Source organism: Giraffa tippelskirchi, chromosome 6 (assembly GCF_054371585.1).
Source record: "Giraffa tippelskirchi isolate mGirTip1 chromosome 6, T2T-mGirTip1v1.2.pri, whole genome shotgun sequence".
Lineage (NCBI taxonomy): Eukaryota > Metazoa > Chordata > Mammalia > Artiodactyla > Giraffidae > Giraffa > Giraffa tippelskirchi.
The window spans coordinates 126924554-126949464 of NC_137280.1; the positions used below are offsets into that span (position 1 = coordinate 126924554).

At 41.5% G+C, this 24911-nt stretch overlaps 1 protein-coding gene and 1 pseudogene across 50 annotated transcripts in view; both read left to right on the forward strand.

Moving 5' to 3' along the window:
- ARHGAP26 (Rho GTPase activating protein 26) overlaps positions 1–24911 on the forward strand; it is a 556769-nt gene that overhangs the window by 184467 nt on the left and 347391 nt on the right. For 7 of the 50 annotated variants that reach the window (XM_081504660.1, XM_081504699.1, XM_081504695.1 and 4 more), the window contains one exon: positions 21780–21949. The exons of 41 other annotated variants lie outside the window; for them this stretch is intronic. The gene's annotated coding sequence lies outside the window, so the exon portion shown is untranslated. Of the gene's footprint in view, positions 1–21779; positions 21950–24315; positions 24788–24911 lie in introns of those variants that run through there. 2 more of the 50 variants (XM_081504673.1, XM_081504682.1) reach the window with 1 other exon arrangement.
- On the forward strand, positions 3985–4396 carry LOC145509396 (pancreatic progenitor cell differentiation and proliferation factor pseudogene; annotated as a pseudogene).

The following is a 24911-nucleotide window of genomic DNA, read 5'->3' on the forward strand; positions in this document are numbered from 1 at the left end:
TATGGCTGGGTGCGATGTTTGGTGTAGCCGAGTCATTTTTATTAGTTTGTAGCTACAGGAACCTGCATGGTCCTGGGGATCCTGAGAGGTAGGCAGCAAATTTAGGGGGAAAGTCTTCTTTTTTAAACAACTTAATTGGCATACAAAAAACTACACAAGTTAAATTGTACAGTTTGATAAATTCTGTCATCTGTGTACACCTGTGAAGCCATCGCCACAATGCTAGGGGAATTCTTAATGCCTGTCTCAAAAGTCTTTTGTTTCTGGGTAGCTGATCAGCCACTTCCCCCTTTGCCTTGATGTGATGCTCTGCCTCACATAGAGGGGGAGGGTCTGCTTTCCTCCCCTTTACATCATTCCTTCCCAGCCACCATATGCATTTTTATGTCCTTGCCAGTGAGCTTTTAGATGATTATTGTGTGTGTTTGTGTCTTTGTTGAGTGTCTATTCCCACCAGGTTGCAGGTTGGGAGCAGGAGGACTATATCAGTTTTGTTCAGTGTTTAATTCTCATCACCTCCCACAGTCCCCCACACATGTGGGAGGCACTCAGTGGAGAGGTAAAGTATGAATGCTTTGGGGCCTGAATTGAGAGCATAGGAAACAATTGTTCTGAGACTCAGAAAGTTATTCTTATCTTTAGCAGAGGGAAATCAAAGGGAAGAAAGGCCTCCTAGGGTCTGAATGACTTTAACTTCATTACTGAGTGAGACCAAGGATAGCCTGGAAATGCAGGGAATCTAACCTGATACAAGCCAGACCCAAAGATGAGGCACATAGGGACCTCTTCTGTTGTTCTGAGCCTCGCTCTTTTATGCAGGAGTAAACATTTATGTTGGGGTTCTGTTAGGTTTTTTTTTTTTTTTTTTTCTTTTTAATTGCAAACTGTTTCTCTACTACAGGCTGCCATAGAAGGGGGCTTTGACTGGATATGCTCTCCGAACCCCCACCCCCATCCTTTTCTTCTCCAGTTGTGGTATTTCCACCCCACCCCACCCCACCCCTCAGTTGTAAATGGCAGTAAATTTTCAGAGTCAGCTCTGATTCCCTCAAAGAAAAGTCTCTCTTAGGTACTTGAAGAATCATAAAAATAATAATTAAGAATGACACAACCAGGTAAGTGGTCTGTGGTGTGCATTTTGGCAAGAGTCAACATTGTAAAGCAGTAAATACTCACTGTGGTGGAGAAGAATGAGCAAAACAGGCTTTTAAAACCCCCATTACAGAGAGAAAGGGGAGGGATGGGGAGCAAGAGAGAACATATTTGTGCTGGTGAAGCTGATTTTCCACTAAATGTTTACAGAAGATCTGGATACCAGATTCATTTAGAATTATCGTTTCTTTCGGATGCTAGGAGGCAGCTGGGATGATTTGGGAAAAAATGAGGTGATTCCAGAGGTACCACTTAAGAAGACTCTGAAACCTTTTGTACTGTTAAGTTGTATTTTGTACAGATTTCATCCCAGGTGCTTTGCTCCCTAGATATCCGTCTCTGTCCTTCCATTTGTTCATCATCATCGACTGCCTGTTATGTATGAGGCTATATCCATACACTCATCTGTCTGTCCCTCCGTCTGTGTATCTACCTATCCTATTATTGACTGCCTGTTACATACCAGACACCCTCTCTGCCCTCTTTCCATCCATCTACCCATCTCAACCTATTCATCCTCTAGCCGTACAGAATTTTGGCAGTCCTGTTATGTGCCAGGTGCTGTTGTAGGCTCTAGGAACCCAGAAGAAACAGGCCCATGAACAAGATTGTTTTGTTGTTTTTCAGCCTTAATGTGAGGTTATTAATTACTGACTTACACCACATCACCTCCATTTGCCATGCTATGAAGACACAGGGTGGGTCTGCTTTTTCCTTCCTTTGTCTCTCGGACTAGTATATCAGGCACATAGATGCTCAATGCATAAGTTTTTGAATGAATAACAATAATTGAGTGATCTATATAGTGTGGGACACGCTGTGACAAGAGTGTAATCACAGCTGTGAGAAGTCACACAGAAGGCAGAATTACTCACACTGACCCCATTTCTGGGCCGAGTAATGAAGAACGAGGGCTGGCCGAGCATGCTGCTGAGTTTACTGTTTGTGCCTTGGCTCGTGCACTTGCTGAGCTGCTCCCTTGTAGTGAGCTGTGTGGGAAGGCAGCAGGCTGTGATTGAGTACAGAATTGGCAAGGTCTCGGGCCTCTCAGAACTGCCACACTGAGTGAGTGTGGAAAGTGCTCAGAGGGAGAAATCCAGGTGCCCTGGGCACGTGGGGGGGGGCAGCCTGGGCCAGTGCAGGATGGCAAGCAGAGTGTGTGTAGCTGGCAGGGGTAACAGGTGCAGTAGTGTTGGACAGGGTTATTGCAGGCCTGTGAGGGCACTGATCAGGAGGAAAGCCAGGACTGCCCTAGTGTGGAGAGCTGCCCTCAGGGAGGCCCGAACAGGGCATTCCTTTTAGTGTTGTTGCAGAACCTCTAGCTTTTGGTGGCAATGTGACTTAAAGGCTTCGGCTTCCTAAGAAAGGAGGTGTATTAGCTTCCTGTGGTAACAAATTTCCACAAACCGGGTGGCCTAAAACAACAGAAATTTATTCTCTCGTGGTTCTGGAGGCTAGAAATCTGAAATCAGGTCTGTGTTCCCTCTGAAGGCTCAATGGAAGGATTTTTCCTTGCTTCTTCCTGACATCAGTGGCTTCTAGCAATCCTGGGTGGTGTTTGACTTGTAGCTGCATCACTCCACTCTCAGCCCCTCCTTCCGTGTGTGCATGTCTTCTTCTCTGCTTCTAAGGATACTAGTCCTTGGGTTTGGGGCCCATTCTAATCCAGTGTGGCCATATCTCATCTAATAACATCTGCAAAGACTCTGGTTTCCAAATAAGGTCATGCTCTGAGGTTCTGGGGGGACATGAACTTGGGAGACATCATTTAGCCCACTGTAGGAGGGGATATTGAAGTTGGTGTAGGTGTGCTGAGAGGCTTCTTATGGGTCTTCTCATTTCTCAGTGCTTTTGGATTGACAGGCAGGAGACAGGTGGTGAGGAGGGTGGGCCACGAGTGGCTGGAATTTCAGTCTCTAGGGAGGGCTTCTGGCTACTGCACCCTTTTCAGCCTAAAGGAAGCTATGAGGCTGTAAGAGGTGGCCCTGCTTATGCAGTCCCTGGCTCACGTTCATCGTGTCCTTCCTGCAGTGAGGGGACAGATGTCAGGGTCCCTTACTGGCTGTCCCCAAAGCACTTTGAGAAAGGAGGAAGTGTCCACAAGAATAAAATGGCCAGAATAATTAGCAGCCCTAGCCGACAATGACCTAGGGTTTTTCCAGGCTCCTTCTCTTCTCTGGGAACAGTTTCCTGCTTCTTTCTTGGAGGCGTGTTGCCAGGGACTTTCTGGGCCCAGAACGGGACATCGCTTTCCTTTTCTTTCTTGTGTCCCTGCTTTCTCAGGTTCAGTGTCAGTAGTGTCCTCCAGTCCCTTGGCATTTAAACAAATGACTCAACAATGTCTTCTATAACAGCAGTTCTTAAACTTACTGTGATTTCCAGATTTGATTGCCAATCTGGAAATTTGATTTCCAGATCTAATTTTCAGATTAGATTCCCAGAATTTCAGATTTAGAAAGTCTGAGGTGATCTGGTTCAGGTGACCTTTCAAAGACAGATCAAGAAACACTGCCCCCAAAGTTATGTTTCTCTGTTTTCCCTCAAGTAGTACTTGGTGTGTCAAAAGGGATGGCTTCTGTATTTGCATGACACAGTTTGTCACCAGATTATATTTTTAAAGTTCTGACTTAGATATGCCGTCTAGGTATACAGATGCCAATTCTTTGCCTATCATTTTGCTTGTAGGTAAAGTGATTTTAGGATTGAGTTAGTGGTACCTTGAAAACATTTGTAGGACTGTTGGACAGAAAGAGAGTAGGGCTTGTGCGTCTGGTTCATGGAGCAGCCGCCCGCCTTTTCTTACGCAGTTGGGCTCCGTGGCCTAGAGCCCCCATGCCCATCTTCAGTGTTTGCATGCTGAGGCCCGCGAGGGGTCACCGCCGAGGTTTCCACCAGCCTGCATGCCAGAGCATGACAGCCACCAGTGGCTCACTCGTGGCCACCCATGACTACTAATGGCGCTGCCTGGGCTCTGCTTCCAGTAACAGCTCCTGCGGAAGTGCTGAGTACCCTGGGGAAGCCATACCCCACCACCTGGGTCTCCCCAAAGCAGACCCAGGACACTGGTGGGCTAGCTGCTTCTTCGGGAAGTCCACTCCCCCGTTCATGGCCACGGTGCTGGAGTCCCCAAAAGTCTGACCAGGCCTCCACCAGGACGATCACCTGTGACCTGGCTTGGGAAGCTGTGGGGAAGCAGCAGCCTGGTGGCCAGCCTGGCAAAACCAACTGCAGGCCCCCGTCCTGAGTGACCACCACCAGCTGCCAGGCTTCCTTCCAAGGCCTAGGCTCATCAGAGCTCTCTTCCTCCCCCTGCCCTGTACCCTCCCTGCCCCTCCTCTCCCCAAGACCAAGCAGGCTGCCGTCAAGGGAAGCAGTTTGGTTTTTAATATCAAAACAGCAAAACACCAAAAAGGAAGTTGAGAGAATCCCACTCTCTGCTATCTGAGCCACACGAGCGCGCCTTCCCCGTAACCCTGTGCCTTGCACCAAGTGGACAATAAACTCCAGGAGTGAGAAAACAAAAAAGAGAGTAGGAAAAGTATGTCTTGTGGCTTCAAGGCTAAGCTAAGCCTAGGGAATGGGGTTCCTGTTTGATTTCGTGAGTGTAATGGAGTAAATAAAGGGATGGCTGATCTTCATTTCGGTGATCTAACTTCTTCCCTTTCTGTAAAAAGAGGATTGTAGGGTTTGTCACTCTCCTGGCTCAACTCTTAAAAAGAGTCATGTGAATTCATTTATATATTTAAAAGTGTTATTGGAGGCTTACTTACTACATACTAGAATTGTGATAGCTGTCCTAATATCATCGGTGGTAACACATTAAACAGCCGTGAAAACGAAAGGAAATTACCTGTCATGTAAAGGGATGGGAAGGGAAGTTGTAGGGAGGCGGGAGAGCTACCACTGGGAGAGGGTGGGGGATGAGAGGAGGCCACTTCACTGAGGAAGTGACCCTCCAAGCGGAATTTGAAAGGTGACAGCAGCAAGGTGGAGAGGGCTGGGCGAGGACTGTGGGCTGAGGAAACGTGCCAGGCTTTGTGCCCAGAGGGGTCCAGGTTCTGAGCTGGCCAGTGGGACTGGAGGACCGAGTGAGGGCCAGGCCAGTGGTGTGTGCTCTTGAGGTGAGTGTCTCCCACCCACTTTCTAGTCAGATTTATAGTTACTTTGAGATGAAAGGGAAGAATTATAGCTGGGGAGGATGTGGAAGGTGCAGTGACAAGATCAGATCTGCTTTTTGAAAAGGTCATCCTGGACAGCTGAGTTGGGAGGGAGGGGGCAGGCCAGCTATGGTGCTGCCGGCCTGGGCCCACGCCGCTCGGCAGTGGAGCTCCTCCTGCAGGTGCCAGTTGGAGGAGAGGAGGAAGTTAACGCAGGCGGAAGAGCCGTCCTGGGCTTGCCTGTGCCTAGGGCTGTCTGTTTCACCTGTGAGCCTCTTGTTCATGAAGCCCAAATAAATGCTGTTAAAGGTGTATTAAAATGTAAAGCCTTTTCTTTTATGGTCTCTCTCATTGTGTCTTGCTTTTTTTTAAAAGAAAAAAATTTACTATTTAATGTTACTTTAAAAAAGGAACAATCGAAAATTTGAACTATTGGTATGAATTTTACTATTCATCTTTATATTGTGCAATGCCAGTTTTAGTTGTAAATATGAGATCAGCTGATTTGTATATAGAATCACTGAAATTAATGCAGTTTGAATTATGTATCTCATATGCATATTAATTTTGTTCATACTAGGACACTGCATGAAATGACTCAACTTTTTTTTTTGTAAATAGTTTTTTTAATTACAATATAATTGACTTATGACATTATATTAGTTTCAAGTATACAGTATAATAATTCAATATTTTTATATATTGCAAAATGATCATCACAATAAATGTAATTAACTCTGTCACCATGCATAGTTACAAATGTTATTTTCCCTTGTGTTGAGAACTTTTTCTAAGATGTACTTTCTTAAATACTTTCAAGTATGCAATACAGTATTTTTAAGTATAGTAACCATGTTCTACATTACAAACCCATAACTTTATTTTATAACGGGAAATTTGTACCTTTTGACCACCTTCACCCATTTTGTCTGTCTGCCACCCACTGCCTCTGGCAGCCACCAATCTGTTCTCTGTACTATGAGGTAGTTTTTTTGTTTTGTTTTTAAAGATTCCACACATAAGTGAAATCACACATTATTTGTCTTTCTCTGACTTATTTCACTTAGCATGATGTTCTCAAGGTCAATCTAAGTTGCCACAAATAGCAAGATTTCATTCTTTTTTATAACTGAATAATACTCCGTCTCTCTCTCTCTCTCTCTCTCTCACACACACACACACACACACTACACGTACATCACATCTTTATTTATCCATTAATGGACATGTGGGATATTTCCACGTTTGGGTATTGTACATAATGCTGTAGAGAACACAGAGATTAATGTATCTTTTTGCATTTCAGATCTTCCTTGACTTATGATGGGGTTATATCCAGATAAACCCATTGTAAGTTGAAAATGTAAGTAAAAAATGCATTTAAGGGGCTTCCATGGTAGTACAGTGGCTAAGACTCCATGCCTTCAATGTAGGGGACCCAGGTTCAATCCCTGGTCAGGGAACTAGATCTTACATGCTGCAACTAAGAGTTTGAATGCTGCAGCTGAAAGATCCCACATGCTGCAATGAAGTTCAAAGATCCTACATGCTGCAACTAAGACCTGGCACAGCCAAATAAATAAATAATTAAAAATGCATTAATACATCTAACCTACCGAATATGATAGTTTAGTCTAGCCTACCTAAACATATTCAGAACACTTACTTTAGCCTACAGTTGAGCAAAATATGCAAACCCTATTTTGTAAGTGTTGAATATCTCATGTAATTTATTGAATATTGTATTGAATGTGAAAGACAGAATGGTTGTCAGTGTATCAGTTGTATACTCTTGTGATTGAGTGGCTGAGTGGTGTGGCTCCCTACCACTGTGCCTCATCATGTGAGAGTATCATATTGCATACTGCTAGCCTGAAAACAGACCAAAATTCAAAACTTGAAGTACAGTCCTCCCCCCCGCCCCCCCCGCCGAGAGTGTTTTGCATTTGCATCTTTGTAAGTTGAACCATTGTAAGTCAGACTGTCTGTAGTGTTTTTCTTTTCTTTTTTAAAAAAATTTTTTATTTATTTTAATTGGAGGATAATTTCTTTACAGTATTGTGGTTTTTGCCATACATCGACATGAATCACCCCCAGGTGCACATGTGTTTTCTTAAGATGCATCCAGATGGGGAATTGCTTGATCATTTGAGGACTCTTCACACTGTTTGCATAGTGGTTGCACCAATTTACATTCCCACCAATAGTGCATAAGTGTTTCCTTTGCTCTGTATCCTTGACAACACTTGTTGTTTCTTGTCTTTTTGATAACAGCTATTTTAACAGATGTGAGATAATCTTTTTGTAGTTTTGAGTTGCATTTTCCTGCTAATGAGTGATGTTGAGCTTCTTTTTATGTACCTGTTGGCTATCTGTTTGTCCTCTTTGGAAAATTGTCTATTCAGATCCTTTGCCCGTTTTTAAATTGGATTGTTCGGGTTTTTGCTGTTGACTTGTATGCATTCATTATATATTTTGGATATTAGTCCTTCATTGAATATATGATTTACAAATATTTTTTCCAATTTGGTAGGTTGCCTTTTCATTTTGTTGATGGTTTCCTTTGCTGTGTAGAAGCTTTTTAGTTTGATGCAGGTCCTACTTGTTTATTTTTACTTTTGTTGCCTTTGCTTTTGGAGTCAGGTCCAAAAAATCACCTCAAAGACTAATGTTATGGAGATTACCATTTATGTTTATTCTATGAGTTTTATGGTTTTGGGTTTTATATTCAAGTCTTCAAGCCATTTTGAGTTAATTTTTGTGTATGGTGTAAGAGACTGGGATAGTTTCATTCTTTTGCATGTAGCTGTCCAGTTTTCCTCGGAGAAGGCAATGGCACCCCACTCCAGTACTCTTGCCTGGAAAATCCCATGGACAGAGGAGCCTGGTAGGCTGCAGTCCATGGGGTCGCTAAGGGTCGGACACGACTGAGCGACTTCACTTTCACTTTTCCCTTTCAATCACTGGAGAAGGAAATGGCAACCCACTCCAGTATTCTTGCCTGGAGAATCCCAGGGACAGCGGAGCCTGGTGGGCTGCCGTCTATGGGGTCGCACAGAGTCGGACACGACTGAAGCGACTTAGCAGTAGCAGTAGCAGTAGCAGTAGCAGTAGCAGTAGCAGTAGCAGTAGCAGCAGTCCAGTTTTCCAAGCACTGTTTACTGAAGAAGCTGTCCTTTCCCCAGCTCATAGTTTGTAAGTTAATTGACTGTATTTTCTGGGTTTATCCTAGGCTGTCTATTTTGTTTTAGTGATCTGTTTTATGTCACATTGTTTTGAATGCTATAGCTTTGTAATATAGTTTGAAATCTGAGAGCATGATGCCTCCATCTTTGTTCTTTCTGAAGATCGCTTTGGTTATTTGGGGTCTTTTTGTTCCATACAAATTTTAGGATTATTCTATTTCTGTGAAAAGTGCCCTTACAGAGCTGTTTTTGTTATTTCACTTTTTGATACTTGCACATTCTACTAACAGCCTCTCCCTTTGGCTTACTCATGGGTGAAGAAGGATTGAAAGGAAATGTGGCTATGGGTTGTTCCATCCTTTACTGCCCAGTGTTGTCATGGTCAGCATAAGTAGTTCATTTATCCCAGGAAATAACATGAATAAGAATGATTATTGCAGGGTTCCTTAGTCATTCATATTTCTAGAATGCTCTTTCTTCCTTTTGCATTTCAGAAGTTCTGGTCTGAAAGTTCTGTAGCCTCTCAGGGCTGTCAGTATTTCTGCTTATTCATATATCACAGACTTACCTTGTACTCACTCTTAGTCTGGCTCAACTCCCACATATTGTGGGTCCACCAGAATCCTTTATTTAAGGGGAATCACACCTTGTGCACATGGGGCCAAAAGGAGCCCTGGTGGACCCACATGACATTCATGTTGTAGGTCTTGCCTCAGCTCATATGGATGCTCCACCATCACATCAGACTTCACTTGTAAAATTCAAGTTCAAAGATGAAAATTTAAGAATCTCAAAATGGTGACAGGAGAGCATTAAACCAGACATGCCCTTCTGAGTATGGGTCCTTGAAGGAGGTTGCACACCCCAGAAGCACCTTAGGTACACTCTCTCCTAGGGCACCCGTGGGCCTGTATCCCAGATTCAGTGGAGTCTGTGTCAGATTTATTATTTGCAGGCTCAAAGAAGATTAACCGGGCAGAGCCTGTATTGGCAGCCACAGCCTTGCCTAGTCCAAGAGTATTTTGCTCCCCAGGCACTAAAAGCAGCTACCACTTCTTTGGGAAACCTGGTTTTGGATGAGTTTCTAGGCAATCAACTGACGAACTGGCATTCGTCAGTTCCAGGTGCCATGAGCCGGGTCTGTGCAAATCAGGTCCTAAATAGAGCAGCTTTCCTAGTAGATTGTGTGGGCTTCACAGTAGAAGATGTGATTGAGAACATTTTTGGGAAAAGGCTCAGTGTTTGGAATTTGTGATTTTTAAATTGAATTGTGGTGTTCCCTCCTTTCATCTCTGCTGCTGCTAAGCAGTCGCTTCAGTTGTGTCCGACTCTGTGTGACAGCATAGACTGCAGCCTACCAGGCTCTTCTGTCCATGGGATTCTCCAGGCAAGAATACTGGAGTGGATTGCCATTTCCTTCCCCAATGCATGCATGCATGCTAAGTTGCTTCAGTCATATCCGACTCTGTGCGACCCTGTGGACAGCAGCCCACCAGACCCCTCTGTCCATGGGATTCTCTAGGCAAGAATACTGGAGTGGGTTGCCATTTCCTTCTCCCCTCTCATCTCTACTGTCACTTAGATTTCTTCCACTGTGAGCTTCAATTTCCTGCTTTGGAGACATTTGTAAATCTTCTGTCAGGAGTCAGAATTTCCGGCTTGCTCCTTGGAGCCCCACCTTTGTGATCTGGAGAGGTTTGCATTCTTGATACTGGAATGAGATGTTCTGAAGGCTCAGGTGGTAGGAGTTTTCAAACTCCTGCATGTATAAAAACTTCTGGGGAGCCCAGGTTCCTGGACCCTAGCCCCGAAGTTGAACTCAGGTGGCTGGTGTGGGCTCCCTGGGAGAGTCCACCACAGGTGATGTCCCATCATATTTTTGACAAACAGTAGTCTTTTTGGTCCCTCAAATTCTGTGATGGTGTGGTGAGAAGGGGTTACTCTGAGAAATAGTTGAAGCCTGATTTCGTATGTGGACTGGGGGACGGAGCTGGGGAGGGGACAGTTGGGGAAGGAGGCAAGGAATCAGGTTCAGTGGGGAACCTGTGAGGCAGAATGGTGCCCACCTGGACCTCCCTGCTTGGCCGGGGAACACAGTCTCCCCTGAGGGCAGCAAGGAAGTGATTCATTAAACAGGATAAAAGAAAGTGAAACTAACTTCTGAGAACATTATTAGGTGTGGCTATGTTCAGAGTTGCTAGATACTTTTTTTTTTTTTTCCTTCAGGAAACATTAATTTAATCCAGGAGCAACAAGCAGATTTTCCCTTTTTAATTGAACTTTTCTGGTGCTGAGGAGTGGCCGTCTTGCTTCCTGTGTGAGGAGGAGAGTCTGAGTTGTGCCCAGGGATTTGGTGGATTCTGTTTAGAGGATGGTAATGTGGGAAGTCAGCCGGGTAGTGGGTGTAAAGGTGGGTGGAAGGAGGCCGAGTGGCTTGGCCGTCCTTTCATCTTTACCCCAAAATAAATCAGCCTGGCGTTTTATTATGTTACTGTGTAAAACTCTACAAATACCTGTCATTTATTGCCTGTTGCTTAGCCAGGCCTGGTGCTAAGTGCTTCTGAGCATCATTTGTTTCCTCACAGAAATCCCCAGAGGCAGCTTGCTTTCTTCTCAGTTTCATACAGGTAGAAACTCAGTACCGAGACCATGGCGGGGCCTGAAGGGGGCTTTTGAACCCTGCGAGTTTGTTCCCTTACCCACTGTTCTTGGCTTATAAGGCTGATGGAAGGCCTTGTTTTACTCACTGCCTTGTCTTGCCTTAACTACTCTTAAACTATTATAGTTCTTGATGAGAACCACTGGTGATGTAGCAGATTTTGTGTTGCAGTTCCAGGTTTTGCTGCCCAGGACTTTCTGAATTAATAACAGTTAAATGGACGTTGAACCCTAATTCTTTAGGCTGGGTTTTTAGTTTGTTGTTGTTGCTTTTTCTTTTTGTCCTTTGCTGGAAAAGATTTGAAGGTTATAGGGAGGTAATGGACCTTGGCTTCCCTTTTCCTACCTTTCAAGTGACATTCTTGCTTGCCTGAATTTGTTCGGAACAGACATGATTGCCCAAACCCTGGAAGAGGCAGGCCTGAGGGTGTGGGAAGATGGTAAATTATAAAACTTACAGATGCTGTATTTTCCCTTCCCTTTTCTAACACCAATCTAAAGAAAGACCTTGGAGCCGGAAGGTCTGCATCCCATGATGAACTGGAAATCCAGTACCACCCCTAATTTACTATTCTGCAATTGTCCTCTTTTTTACCTAAGAGCTTTACAAGTCTTCTGCTGAATCTCTTAGAAACCTTTTCTGAGGGAGCAGTATTTGTTTCCTTTGATTATATATGTGAAGGAGGCATGGAGAGAAGACCTTTGCTTGCTGATTTCCTGGTATAAGTGGTGGCACTCAGATCTGCAGCTGTTTAACCACGTTCTGGATTCACATCTGGGTGATGGCTGTGTCTGTGTGGACCTGGGACAGGCAGGGTGGCCCTGCTCCAGTTTCTCATCAACTCAGTTTTTCTGGCTCCCTGTGCCGTCTTCGTTTTATTGGCAAGGCCTCTCTTTTACTTATAAACCTCTTCCAAGAAGGTCTGGCTTTCACTGTAAATTTATGACCATAAATTTTGAGATGGTACACGTCACCCTCTTAATCTAATTGAGCCAGCACATCATTGTGAAGACATCATTTTATTTGGGGGGTATTAGTTGCTATGGTTATTTGCTGAGACCAACAGAATCTGTGTTCTCTCAACTGGATTTTTGGAAACGGCTGTCTGAGAATGACAGAGGTGTGCATAGCTAGAGGAATATCAAGCAAATATCCTCACCTTTAAAATGATTTTTTTTTTTTTTAAGACACAGAAAAAAATACTTTGGGTGGAGTTTTAGAGCTGGAAGGCCTTAGAGATCAAGTGGTTCATTCTCCTGATTTTGAAATGAGTTTCCTAAGGCCGAGTATGTTAAATAACTCTCTCTAGGTTCACATACATGATTGGTGGATGAGCAAGGATTCAGCCCATTTCTGGTTGTTGTTTTAGATTTTATTCTGTTTCTGTTACAGTTTAAGTCCTCCTAAGTAATCCGTTCTTCCAATATATAGATTTTGAGGTCCTGTATACCTTAAGCACTGTCCTGGAAGGATAAAGACACTGTGATCTTTGATTTCAGAGTCTTGGGTGGGAATCACAGCCCTTGCCTTGGAGAGTATAGTGCTTGGACCAGCAGCACTGGCATCACCTGAAAACTTAGAAATGCAGTCTCAGGTTCCCAGGCATACTGAACCAGAATCAGCATTTTGATAAGATCCTCTGGTGTGTATTAAAGTTTGAGAAGCTCTGCTCTAAGTAGGGAGAATGTTCTAGAAACAAAAGCTAAATCTTGAGGCCCAACCTGGGTTCATTTGCCCCTCTGCCAGTTTATTCCTCTGTTCCTTCTTGAGCCTCATGCAGTGGTGTTGACCTAGGGGACACTCATCCAGCCTGCACTCTAGCTCCGTCTCACTCTGGCCCCTCCTGGACTGAGTACTACTCTGACTCACTCTTCCCACGGATTCTTTGTTTTGACTTGTGTGGTCTCTTCTTCACATCCTTTTCTAAAACATGCCTGTGTTAGGGGCAAAGCACAAATGTCAGCTTCTCAGAAAGCTAGGCACTACAGGCCTGTGAACCCCCAAAATCCCATTTATCTTGGATGTCGTGTTAGCATGCTAACTCTTTTATCTGTTTCATCTGGGACTGGCCCCCTTCCCCAGGGGATACCACTTTTTCCCCAGTAAATTTAAAAGGTACCACTTGAGGTTAATAAACTTCTCAAGAAGAAACCCATACTGCTTTGAGTTATAGTTCAGTTTAAAAAAACAAAATACTGTTACTTAGTCCAGGATTTTTGCCTTTGCTTTCAGCTCTGAAGTGTGAAAGGAAACTTTTAATTTGTAGATGCACTGGGGTTTTCTAAGCATCTGAGGAAAACCCTTACGATCTCGAATGTGTTTTTCATAGTTCACTAGAATGAGGTTCTTTGATTAGTTTGGTGAATCAGTGAGGCAAAAATTTCTTAATTCTTACTCTAATTAAGATTCTCCTTTTGTTAATTCTCTTATCTTTAACCTGCAAGTAAACTTCCACTCAGCCAGTGCTTGTAAGCATCTAAGTTGCCAGCATCCTTATAAGATCTAAGGTCTGCCCTGTGCTTTGCTGTTTCATAACATGTTTTCTTGGAGAAGGAAATGGCAACCCACTCCAGTACTCTTGCCTAGAGAATTCCGTGGACAGAGGAGCCTGGTGGGCTGCTGTCCATGGGGTTGCACAGAGTTGAACACGATTGAAGCAACTTAGCATGCATGCATGCATTGGAGAAGGAAATGGCAACCCACTCCTGTATTCTTGCCTGGAGAATCCCAGGGACGGAGGAGCCTGGTGGGCTGCTGTCCGTCTATGGGGTCGCACAGAGTTGGACACGGCTGAAGTGACTTAGCGCGGTAGCAGTAACATGTTTTCTTCTTTCCTTCCTTCCTCCCTACATCCCTCCCCACTTTCTTTCTTTCTTTCTCTCTTTCTTTCTCCCTCCCACCGTTCCCATGACAATCCTGTGAGGTACATATTATCCTCATAATTATATGAACCTTTGGAAAGGTTGAGTAATTTGTTCAAAGTCAGACAGCTAGTAATTGGCAGATCCAAGGTTTGAACCCGTTGGTGGAGTCCATGTACTTCATAGTCTTCTGAATTGCCTTTGACTTTGCTCTGTGTGTATGTGTACATTTGTACTTGGATGTCCTGGAAATACCCTTTTTTCCCTTTCACTTGATTAGTCCCTCTCAAAATGGATTTCTTTGTTTTAACTAAGCAAACCATCACTCTTTGCTTAAGTGAGTTTTTCCTGTGCTGACCTGCTCTCGTATAAGATCTTGGGACATTTTAAATATAATTGTTCTGAATCCTGTACCTCAGTGTTCTGTGTTTTGGTTCTGTTTTGTGTCAGGGCTGAGCAATTCAAGTTTAGGGCTGGAGTCTTTAGGGATTGAGTTTTCATCTGTTGACCTAAAACAAATAGGCTGCCAGTTATTTTTCTAGTAAAAATGGGATTGTCAGGATCAACAAAGAACTGCAGTGTGAGTTCTGCAACCATGGTGAGCCACGTGTAAGTCCCTTGCCCAGGAAGGAGAGACAAACTCTTTTAAAGAGGGAAAAAGGAAGTTGGGAGGACTATAGTAAACAAAGAGTCCATTGGAGGAATCCAGTGTTTAAAGTATAGTGGCTTTTCATCAGCTGAGTGGTAACAGTGTCTCATTGGATGAGCTCTTGCCAACTAGAAGAGGAAGTCTTGCTACTTCCTCTTGGACTCTGCTATCATTGTAGGGTGTGAGAGCTCTCCCTTCCAGCCTCCCAACTCTTATTTTAATTGAGGTTTTTGTTTATTAATTTTTACATTTCCTCCTTTTGATTAGGATCCTTCTCTGAAAGCATCATTGGTCAAGAATTAGGTGTTCTTGTTTTAGCAGCTTTTTGTCCCTTGGTTCCAGGAAGGACCTTTTCTGAGTGTAGTGTCCCACATTGGAGGGAAAATACACAGAAACCTACTGAGATCACATCTAAAAGTAACTCTCAGGTACTTTTATCTAAAGTCCATGTGTTATTAATGTCCTAGTCATTGGAAATCATCTGAAATATTAGGTCATCATCAAAGGTTTGACAGACAAACTTCTCTAAGCTTGATCCAGATATCTTAGAAAGGCTGTCTCATCAGATGTTGTCTCCTTCAGTTCCGAGGAATCTTTCCATTCAAGTCACCAAATGACGTGCAGATCTGGTTTGGTTTGCTGCTTTGTTTAGCTGTGTTATGTAAATACAAGAGTCTATTCCCTGGATTTTGGCTGCGGAAAGGTTGGTTAGTAGTACCTAATCGGGTCCTTTCCGGTGAAGTTGAAGAGAGTCTTTCTGGAGGTGTCTTTTCCAGTAATGAAATCTCCAGGTTGCAAGGTGTGATGCTTAGGGTTCATCTCCCAAGAGCGCTCTGTGAAAAGATTGCTCTACCAAAATGGTTATTTTTGATAGAAGCAGTAAGACGTTTGCAGTATTGGAGTACTTCTCCTTTTATCATTTGTGAGTTAAAAAAATGATGAATCAAATGCATTGAGGATCTTGTGACTATCTTAAAGGGTGAAAGTTTAAGTTCCAGAAGGGGTGGATCTGAGATTTAGAAGGATCGATGGCAGTGCTTTTTGCAAAGGTATTTGGAGGGCCTCTATCCTCCAGTTTGGCCTGTTGAGTCTTTTTATTCTTCTTCTTTATTTTTTGAATTATGAAAGTATGATAACTCATTTATAGGAGACTTGGAAAATACAGAACAAAGTTGCAAATAGTTGTGCTAGTTGTTTCAAGTATTTTTTTAAAATAGATTAATTAATATTTTTAGTTGGAGTTTTAATTTCAAACTCTCAAAACATAATAGAACAGATAGAAAAGTAGAAGGGTATAGTAGACTCAAAAAACACTATGAATCAATTCAACATAATTAAGATTTATTCAGTTTTCACAAAACAGCAGGATACAAATTCTATTCAAGTTCTCATAGACTCTAAACCAGGAGACACTGGAACATACCCAGAGACATAAAACTGACAAAAATTTTATGGTCTAAAGGTATTAAGATGATTAGATAGCATCACTGACTCAGTAGACATGAATTTGAGTGAACTCTGGGAGATAGTGAAGAACAGGGAAGCCTGGCATGCTGCAGTCCAGAGGGTTTCAAAGAGTCATACATGACTTAGTGACTGAAATATAGCAACAAAAGGTATTGAAATCATACAGAGTCTGTTCTCTTATCACGGAGGAATTATGTTAGAAATCATTATCAAAAGATATTTGAAAATAACTCACATATTTTTAAGTGGGTGACATTTACCAAAAGAGATCTTTGACTTAGCCATTGAAAGCCTCGATAAAGTTAAAAGACTGAAAAAACACAGAGGGTGATTGCAGAGAAGAAAGCATTTAAATGAGAAATTAATATCAAAATGAGAAATAAATATCAAAGATACTTTAAAGAAAACCCATGTATTCAGAAGTTAGATGTCCACTTTTAAATGATGAGTGTGTCTAAGAAGCCATATAAAGGGAAACTAGAAAATATTTGTAACAAAATAAAAATAGAGAATTTATCAGAATTTGATGCATGCAGTTGAAGCTACTCAGTACAATTAAATAAAATGTGGAATCTTAAATAAGGTATGAAAAATAATGGATGCTAGCGTAAAATTCTGTGTAATTTGAACAAAAACTATACTTTAGTTAATAATACTGTACCACATGTTAATTTCCTGTTTGTTTTACAACATAGTATTTCTTTATATTCTCAGAATTAGAAGTTTCAAGCCTCATTCAGATTATTTTTTTAAAAATCACTAAAATAATAAGCTTTTTAGACTTTTAGTAATAATGCCAGATGCCAGAATAAATGGAACCAATACCAAAGTTTTGAGTCAATATGAATTAGAAATCTAGCATTCTATTCATACTTAGTCAAACAAGTGGAAAGAAAATGTCATAAATTTTTTAGTTAAGCAAAAAAATCATGTTTTCTAAAATATATATTATAAATATTATATATATGTACACTTAAACTTTTTCTACTACATTTGATAAAGGCATGAGAAATAATAACAACAAAAAGAGATGGAGAAATTGGAAAACATAAATGAAATGGGAACCTTAACTATAAAATAGAAAAAGTGAAACAACTAGATAGAAGTAAAAGATCATCATATAGTCCAGTTGTTTTTAAACATGGCTGCTCATTAGAATCACATCTGGATTTTTGGAGGAAAAAACAATTCCTGGGTATTTGTATTTAAAAAAAAATTCAAAGATAATTCTACTGTGCATCTGGATTTTAAAAAGTGGTTGCAGATTTTTCTGTTATATGATAGTTTTAGTAATATAGAATTCTATTATTTTCTGTTGACCAATCATGATACAATGGTATTAAAATGAATAATAGTTACATAATCACAATAACAAAAGTATTTATCAGTTTTCACAATCAATAGCCAGAAAAAAATAAAAGATAATTACAGTAATAAGTCATAATGGAAATATGATTAACCTAACTATAAAATATAAAATAATTGCATACAATATAGGGGGTTAAGTAGAGTGAGGTAATAAGTGGAAGTACATACATGCAAATATTTTCATCCACCTAGCCAGTCTGTATCTTTTGATTGGTGCATTCAATCCATTTACATTTAAAAGTAATTATTGATATGTATGATACTATTAACATTTTCTTAATTGTTTTGGATTTATTTTTTGTAGGTCTTTTCCTTCTCTTGTGTTTCTTACTTAGAGAAGTTCCTTTAGCATTTGCTGGTTTGGTGGTCTGAATTCTCTTAAATTTTGCTTGTCTGGAAAGCTTTCAATTTCTCCATCAAATCTGAATGAGGATCTTGCTGAGTAGTGTATTTTTGGTTGTAAGTTCTTCCTTTTCATCACTTTATATATATCATCTCATTCCTTTCTGGCTTGTAGATTTTCTGTTGAGAAGTCAGCTGATAACCTGATGGGAGTTGGCCCTTGTATGTTTTTTGTCATTTTTCCCTTGTTGCTGTTTAATATTTTATCTTTGTCTTTAATTTTTCTCAGTTTGATTATTATGTGTTGGTGTATTCCTCCTTGGGTTTATCCTGCCTGGGACTCTCTGTGCTTCCTGGACTTGGTTGACTATTCCCTTTCCCTGTTAGGGACATTTTTAGCTATTATCTCTTCAAATGTTTTCTTGGGTTCTTTCTTTCTCCTCCTCCTTCTGGGACCTGTATAATGCAAATGTTGGTGCGTTTAATGTTGTCCCAGAGGTCTCTTAGGCTATCTTCTTTTTATTTTTTTTTCATTCTTTTTTCTATATTCTGTTTTGTGGCAGTGATTTCAACCGTTCTGTCTTTCAGGTCATGTATCAGTTATTCTGCTATCAATTTCTTCCAGTGTATTGTTCGTCCCTGTCTGTTTGTTCTTTAGTTCTTCTGGGTCTTTGGTAAATATTTCTTGCATCTTCTCCATTCCTTTCCAAGATCCCGGATCATCTTCATTATCAATGTTCTGAATTCTTTTTCTGAAAGATCGCCTATGTCCACTTCATTTAGTTTTTTTTTTTTTTCCCCCCTGGGGTTTTATCTTGTCCCTTTATCTGGGACATAATTCTCTGTATTTTCATATTGAGTAACTTTCTGTGATGTGGTTTTTGTTCTGGCAGCTATGGGATTGTAGTTCTTGCTTCTACAAGCAAGATGGATGAGGCTGAGAGGCTTATGCAAGCTTCCTGATGGGAGGGGCTGACAGTGGGAGAAGCTGGATCTTGCTCTGGTGGGCAGTGCTCAGTAAAAACTTTAATCTGATTGTCTGCTGATGGGTGAGGCTATGCTCCCTTCCTGTTAGTTGTTTGACTTGAGGCAGTCCAGCCCCAGAGTCTATGTGCTTTACATAGGGTTAATGGTGTCCTCCAAGAGGGCTCATGCCAAGGGGTGCCTCCCAGGACTGCTGATGCCAGTGCCCCTGTCCCTGTGGCAAGCCACTGCTGACTCATGCCTCCAAAGGAGACCCTCCAACACTGGTAGGTAGGTCTGGTTCAGTCTCCTGCAAGATCACTACTCCTTTTCTGTGGGTCCTGGTATGCACTAGACCAGGGTATGTTTGTGCCCTCCAAGAATGGAGTCTCTGTTTTCGCCAATCCTGTAATCAAATCCACCTGACTGCCGAGGTTGTAGTCCCTGGGGATTTTAGTCCCTTTGATGGATCTCCAGGCTGTGAAGCCTGACATGGGGCTCAGAACCTTCATAACAGTGGGAGAACTTCTTTGGTATTATTATTCTCTAATTTGTGGGTCATCTCCCCTGTGGGTGTGGGATTTGGTTTTATCATTTCAGCTTCTCCTTTGTCTTTGAACATGGGGTCTCTTTTTTTTTTTGGTGGGTTCCAACGTCCTGTCAATAATGGTTGTTCCACAGGTAGTTGCAATTTTGGTGCTCTCTCAAGAAGAGATAAGCACACGTTCTTCTACTCCACCATCTTGAACCAATCTTGCCAGTTGAGTCTTAATGCCATTAGTGCATTCAACTAAAACAGAGAATTGAGGGTGGTAAGTTCAGTAAAGTGTTATTAAATTGGCCAGGTAGCACAGATTTGTTGAAGTAGGCTCAACAAATAGTAGTTGGTTCCCTGATCATTATGAAGACTGAGAGTAGTTCTCCAAGTAGGGACAATCTTTTCCAAAAGGACTCTAGCCACAGAATAGGCTGTCTGCAAGGGGAGGCTTCATTCAGTCCAATGTGAAAACATACAATAACCAAAATATATTTATATCAACAAGAGGGAGGAAGTTGTATGAAATCTATTTGCCATATCTTGAGTGACCTTTTAGGCAGTTTAAAATATCAGAGAGCGGTATCCAGCTTTCTCTAGGTTGTACTTTGGACGAGTGGGACAAGTAAGGTAGGCACTTAAAGCAGTCTTGTTAATGTTTCCCGCCAATATTGATTGACAAATGCTGCCATTTTATCAGTAGACCAATGGCTGAATGGATGTGCAGTGGTGAGGAGTGGGAATTTTAGAGTCTCCAATATGACTGGGTTGTTATTTGGTATGAACTAGCACCTTATCTTTTTAATCAAACAGTTGTTGAATTTTCAATCTTGCGTTTCCCTTTTTGAGTCCAGTTATTATGCTTCTGTAGCCAGCTTTTCTAAATTTGAGGCCTATTTGGGGGAAAATTTATTTGAACCATGACACAGGTTTGGCTGTTCTTGATTTCTTTTAGAGCAGCATTTCTTCTAGAAAAGTCAGCAAAGTGATTTCCCTTAGCTTCCAGAGAATTGGGCTTCCCTGGTGGCTCAGACAGTAAAGAATGTGCTTACAATGAGGGAGACCTGGGTTTGATCGCTGGGTCGGGAAGATACCCTGGAGGAGGGCATGACAACTCACTCCAGTATTCTTGCCTGGAGAATTCCATGGACAGAGGAGCCTGGTGGCCTGCAGTCCATGGGGTCGCAAAGAGTCAGACACGACTGAGCAACTTTCACCTTCACTTTTCCAGAGAATCAAGCTTGGAATGCTCTGGGATCTTACTAACTATAAAGTGATGGGTTAAAGTATCACATCCAATAATTCCTGTATACATGGGCCATTTAAAATTTTATTTCTGCTGAAAGTAAGGAAACCGTGTTGCTTCTGCAACATTCCAAAATCATGAGCTGCTCTGAAAGCATATCTACTGTCGGTATAAATATTGGCGGTTTTGCGCTCAGCTAAAGTATCAGCCTGTGTAGGAACGTGTAATTCAGCCTGTTGAGCTGAAGTGGCCATAGGTTAAGATGCTGCCTTAATGTATTAAGAGGAGTTATGATATCATATCGAGCCCAGTATTCACCGTTGTCATCTTCTAAATAAGAACCATCAGTGAACCATGGGAAGTCAACCTTACCGAAAGGAATTTACTGCAGAATATCAGAGTCAGGAGGTGATCTCACAGAGTCAGGAGGTGGTCTGCCAGCATCAAGCAGTTGTGAAGGACTTTTTTTTGGTGACAGAGGGGAGAAGAGTAACTAGGTTAAATGTATTATAATGTAATATTGTAGTTAAGTGAGGAGCAGTTAACAAAAGGACCTCATAGGAGGTAAGGTGACTGGGAAAAGTTGAGTGTGATGAAAATTCAGCAGGGCTTCTAGTACATGAAGTAGAGAAATTGTTAAAGGAGATCCCACAGTGATACTCTTCTTGGCCTTAACCAAAAGGGCAATGGCAGTTTTGGCTCTAAGGTAAGAAGATTTTTCCCTGTGTCATGCATGGTGCCCAGTTGCTGGCTCTAATGCCATATGGTTCATGGTGATCCTCATGTTTTGGGGTGAGTACTCCAAGGACATTCCTTTTCATTCATTTTCCTATACAAAAAGGAAAAAGGCAATCTGATAATTGGACTGCCCAAGGGAAAATGGGTTAAGCAAATTCTCCTTAAGTGCATTAAAGGCTGTGTGGATGAATTCTCATAAAATTAAGCCAAAGTGGTAGTTCTTTAGTAAATCACATAGAAGTTTGGCCATAAGAGAGAAATTTGGAATCAGCAGTAGCTAGCTAGTCTGAGAAACCCTTGCAGTTGGTGTTTAGTTTTGGGTTTTGGGAAACTTAAGACACCTTGAATCCCAGCTGGATCTAAGTGGAATTTTCGTTCTGATATCAGTTACCTTAAATATTGAACCTGGATTTTGGTAAACTGCAGTTTTTCCTTGTTGACCTTATGTCCCTTAAAGGTTAAATGCTTTAGCAAGTGGATGTTACCTTCCTGTGAGGAGGCTTGAGAAGAAGAAAGAAGTAAATCATCAATATATAGCAGCAAAGTAGAACCTCCCAAGAACTTTTTATCATCCAAATCAGCCTTCAAGATTTGTGAGAAATGAATTTCTGAGGCATTACTCTTAAGGTGATTTCTTTTTTATTCTCAAGTGAAAGCAAAGTGGTGTTGGGTAACTTCAACTGGAATACTAAAGAATGCTCTACATTGATCAATTACAACACAGAATTTACTTCCATGGAAATGAATGTTATTAATGTATGAGGGTTAAGAACAACAACGTGTCAAGAGGTAATGTTTCTTTCTCAGAGATCCTGGACAAACCTCCACATGTGGCCCTTAGATTTTCTCACTAGCAAAATAAGAGTATTATAAGAAGTAGTGTCGAGGGCAAGGACTTGCAGTCTTCTGTTATGGGCTTTGTACCTTGAAGGACTTCTTATAAAGTATTGATTAATTCTGGGGAGAGATTTTGAGGGATCTGTTTGAATCTTGATAGGAGGTGCATTATGAATTTTGCCAATATCATTTTGGAGATTTTGCACATAAGGTTGGTAGCTGATTCAATAGGAACAGATGATCCGTGTTTCCAGACCCTACTCTAGTGTTGTCAGAAATGGAGCAAATAGAAGACCTCAATGGGTCATTTAATTCACCTGGTTGGTTGCTTTGATGACTGCTGTTAAGTTCTAGAGTTATTTTCCCCTTTTAGGAGAAAGGAATTTTGGCATGATACTTTTCTAAGAAGTCTAAGCCTATTAAATGGATGCGGCAGAGAAACTGCAGAGAAAAAGGTATTTATCTCTCAGAGTCTACACAAAAGAGGATAGACTCAAAACAGGAATCTCTGAGGTTCATCGGAGATCCCCACTATTTGAATTGATTTAGTGACCTGAGGCAGGGGTTGTTTTGTTATAGTGGGGTTGAGTACTGAGACTGTAGCCCCAGTGTCAGGACTGGAAGAGATTCATCCATAATCTGGAGAAATGTTTCTCCAAGCCGATTAAGAGGGCAGATTGGAAAGAGCCTCTATAGTTCCTTGGAGTTCTGCGATTGAGAATTGGGAGGACATTGGAAAGGCTGGTTAGACAACAAAAGGTACCTGAAACACTCAAATTTATAATCTCTTTTCCAATGTCCTGGCTCTTTGTGATGATAGAAACTAGGAGGGTTTGGGCTTCATTTTGAGACCTTAATTCGCTGTAGTTGAAGATTAAGAATTATAGCAGTCTTTTAGGTGACTCACCCACAGTGTGAGAGAGCTAGTTTGCCAGATTAACTAAATCTTGAGTGGACATAGTTTCCCATTGTATCCTGGTCCTTTTTACTAGAAGGACCAACCCATTAGTAAACACAGAGCTAAAAGCTATGCCAGTGGAATCAATATCTGAAGGAAGACCAGAATTTCTTTTAAAAATAACTTTGTCAATTGTAATACTTATGAACAGGCTCATCAGATTTTTGTTTGAATGCCCGAATTTTGTTTCTGTCAACAGACTTTGGAAAAGCCCTAGGGATTGCCTGATGACGTTGCCTAGTGATTGCCTGAGCTTGTTAATAACAGAAATCAGTGGGCTGGTCTCCCAGTTGTAATCCTAAAGACCTTTAGGATTTTTCCCATTAGCAATTTTCATCCAGTACTGGTTCTGGCCTTCATTCACAAGCATATGACCTAGGGGATACAAGTCACAGCAGTAAGCTTGATAAATTTGAATGCTTTATTAAATTTCTCAGCAAATATATGAGGATTTTTGGTTACTCTGGGAAAACAATCTTTGTGGTTTGCAATTCAGCTTTAGTCCTGGGAACATAAGAAATTAAGAGTTTGGCCTCAGGATCCTCAGAAAGGTTAATTTTAGAGGCTCAAGTTCTGATAGGTTTATAGAAAAAGGGAGTGAAGAGTTTTAGGAGAAGTTGGGCCAGAGAATTAGTATGGGAGAATTGAGGGTGTAGAGGTGTAGACAGCATAGAAGGAAAGGAGGAAGGTGACCCTGGAGACAGAGCCCGAGACAGCCCAGGAAGAGGAGCTGGAAGCTTCAGAAGCCACTTTACATTTCTGTAATCATTTGTTTGTCTTAGTTATTTTTAAATCTTATTTTGCAGAAAGGCAATTTGGGCTCCTAATAATGTTTGGAAGCCTCAAAATACCAGTCAAAATAGGCATTTCATTCAGTTTTTGAAAGTTTTGAGCTATGGTTTTTAGTTTGGTTTTAAGAAAAGTTTGGGATTTTAAAAGTTCCTCATAATGGCTTTGATGTTTTAAATTGCCTTTTGTTAGGTAGGTCCATTTAGTTAGAAATGTGTGAGGAAGGATTGTGTATTTAAACAAAACTGGTTGGAATCCTGGTGTGGGGAATGTCCTCAAAATAGACATATAACTGGGTTCCCATCTCTCAGAAGTTTTTCTCTTGAGCAATGAGTAATTTTCAGACAGCCTGTTGTTCAGTCACTAAGTCATGTCTGACTCTTTGTGACATCATGAACCGTAGCACGTCAGGCTTCCCTGTCCTTCATCATCTCTCTGAGTTTGCTCCAACTCATGTCCATTGAGTCAGTGATGTCATCCAACCATCTCATCCTCTGTTGCCACCTTCTCCTCTTGCCCCGAATCTTTCCTAAACAGCTCAAATAGCCTGCAGGCCTAATACCAGCCAATCCTAAGGCAACAGTCTGGTCCTGGAAGAGCCAGGCTGAAGGCTGCATAGCACAGCTCTAATGACAGCCCAATTCTGAAGAAGTCAAGCCAAAGATATAACACATAGTTCCACTAGAGCAGTTTAGTCCCCAAGGAGTTACATCAAAGGCTTAACAGCACAGTTCCAGTAGAGTAGCTCCTGCTTCAAAAGGAATCAGGCCAACGGCTCAAGTGGCACAGGTCCAATGAAGCAGCCCTTGTTCCAAAAGAAATGAACGGAAGACCAACACAGTTTGAATTGTAACAGCCTAGAAATCAGGCTGAAGTGTCAGGTTAGTGCTTGAATATATTGATAGAATAAGGCCTATCAGAAACAAGACCTAATAAGAAAGGATGAGGCCTTAAAATAGATTTCAAATAAAACCTGGAGAACTTCAAAACACAAAGAGAGCAGAA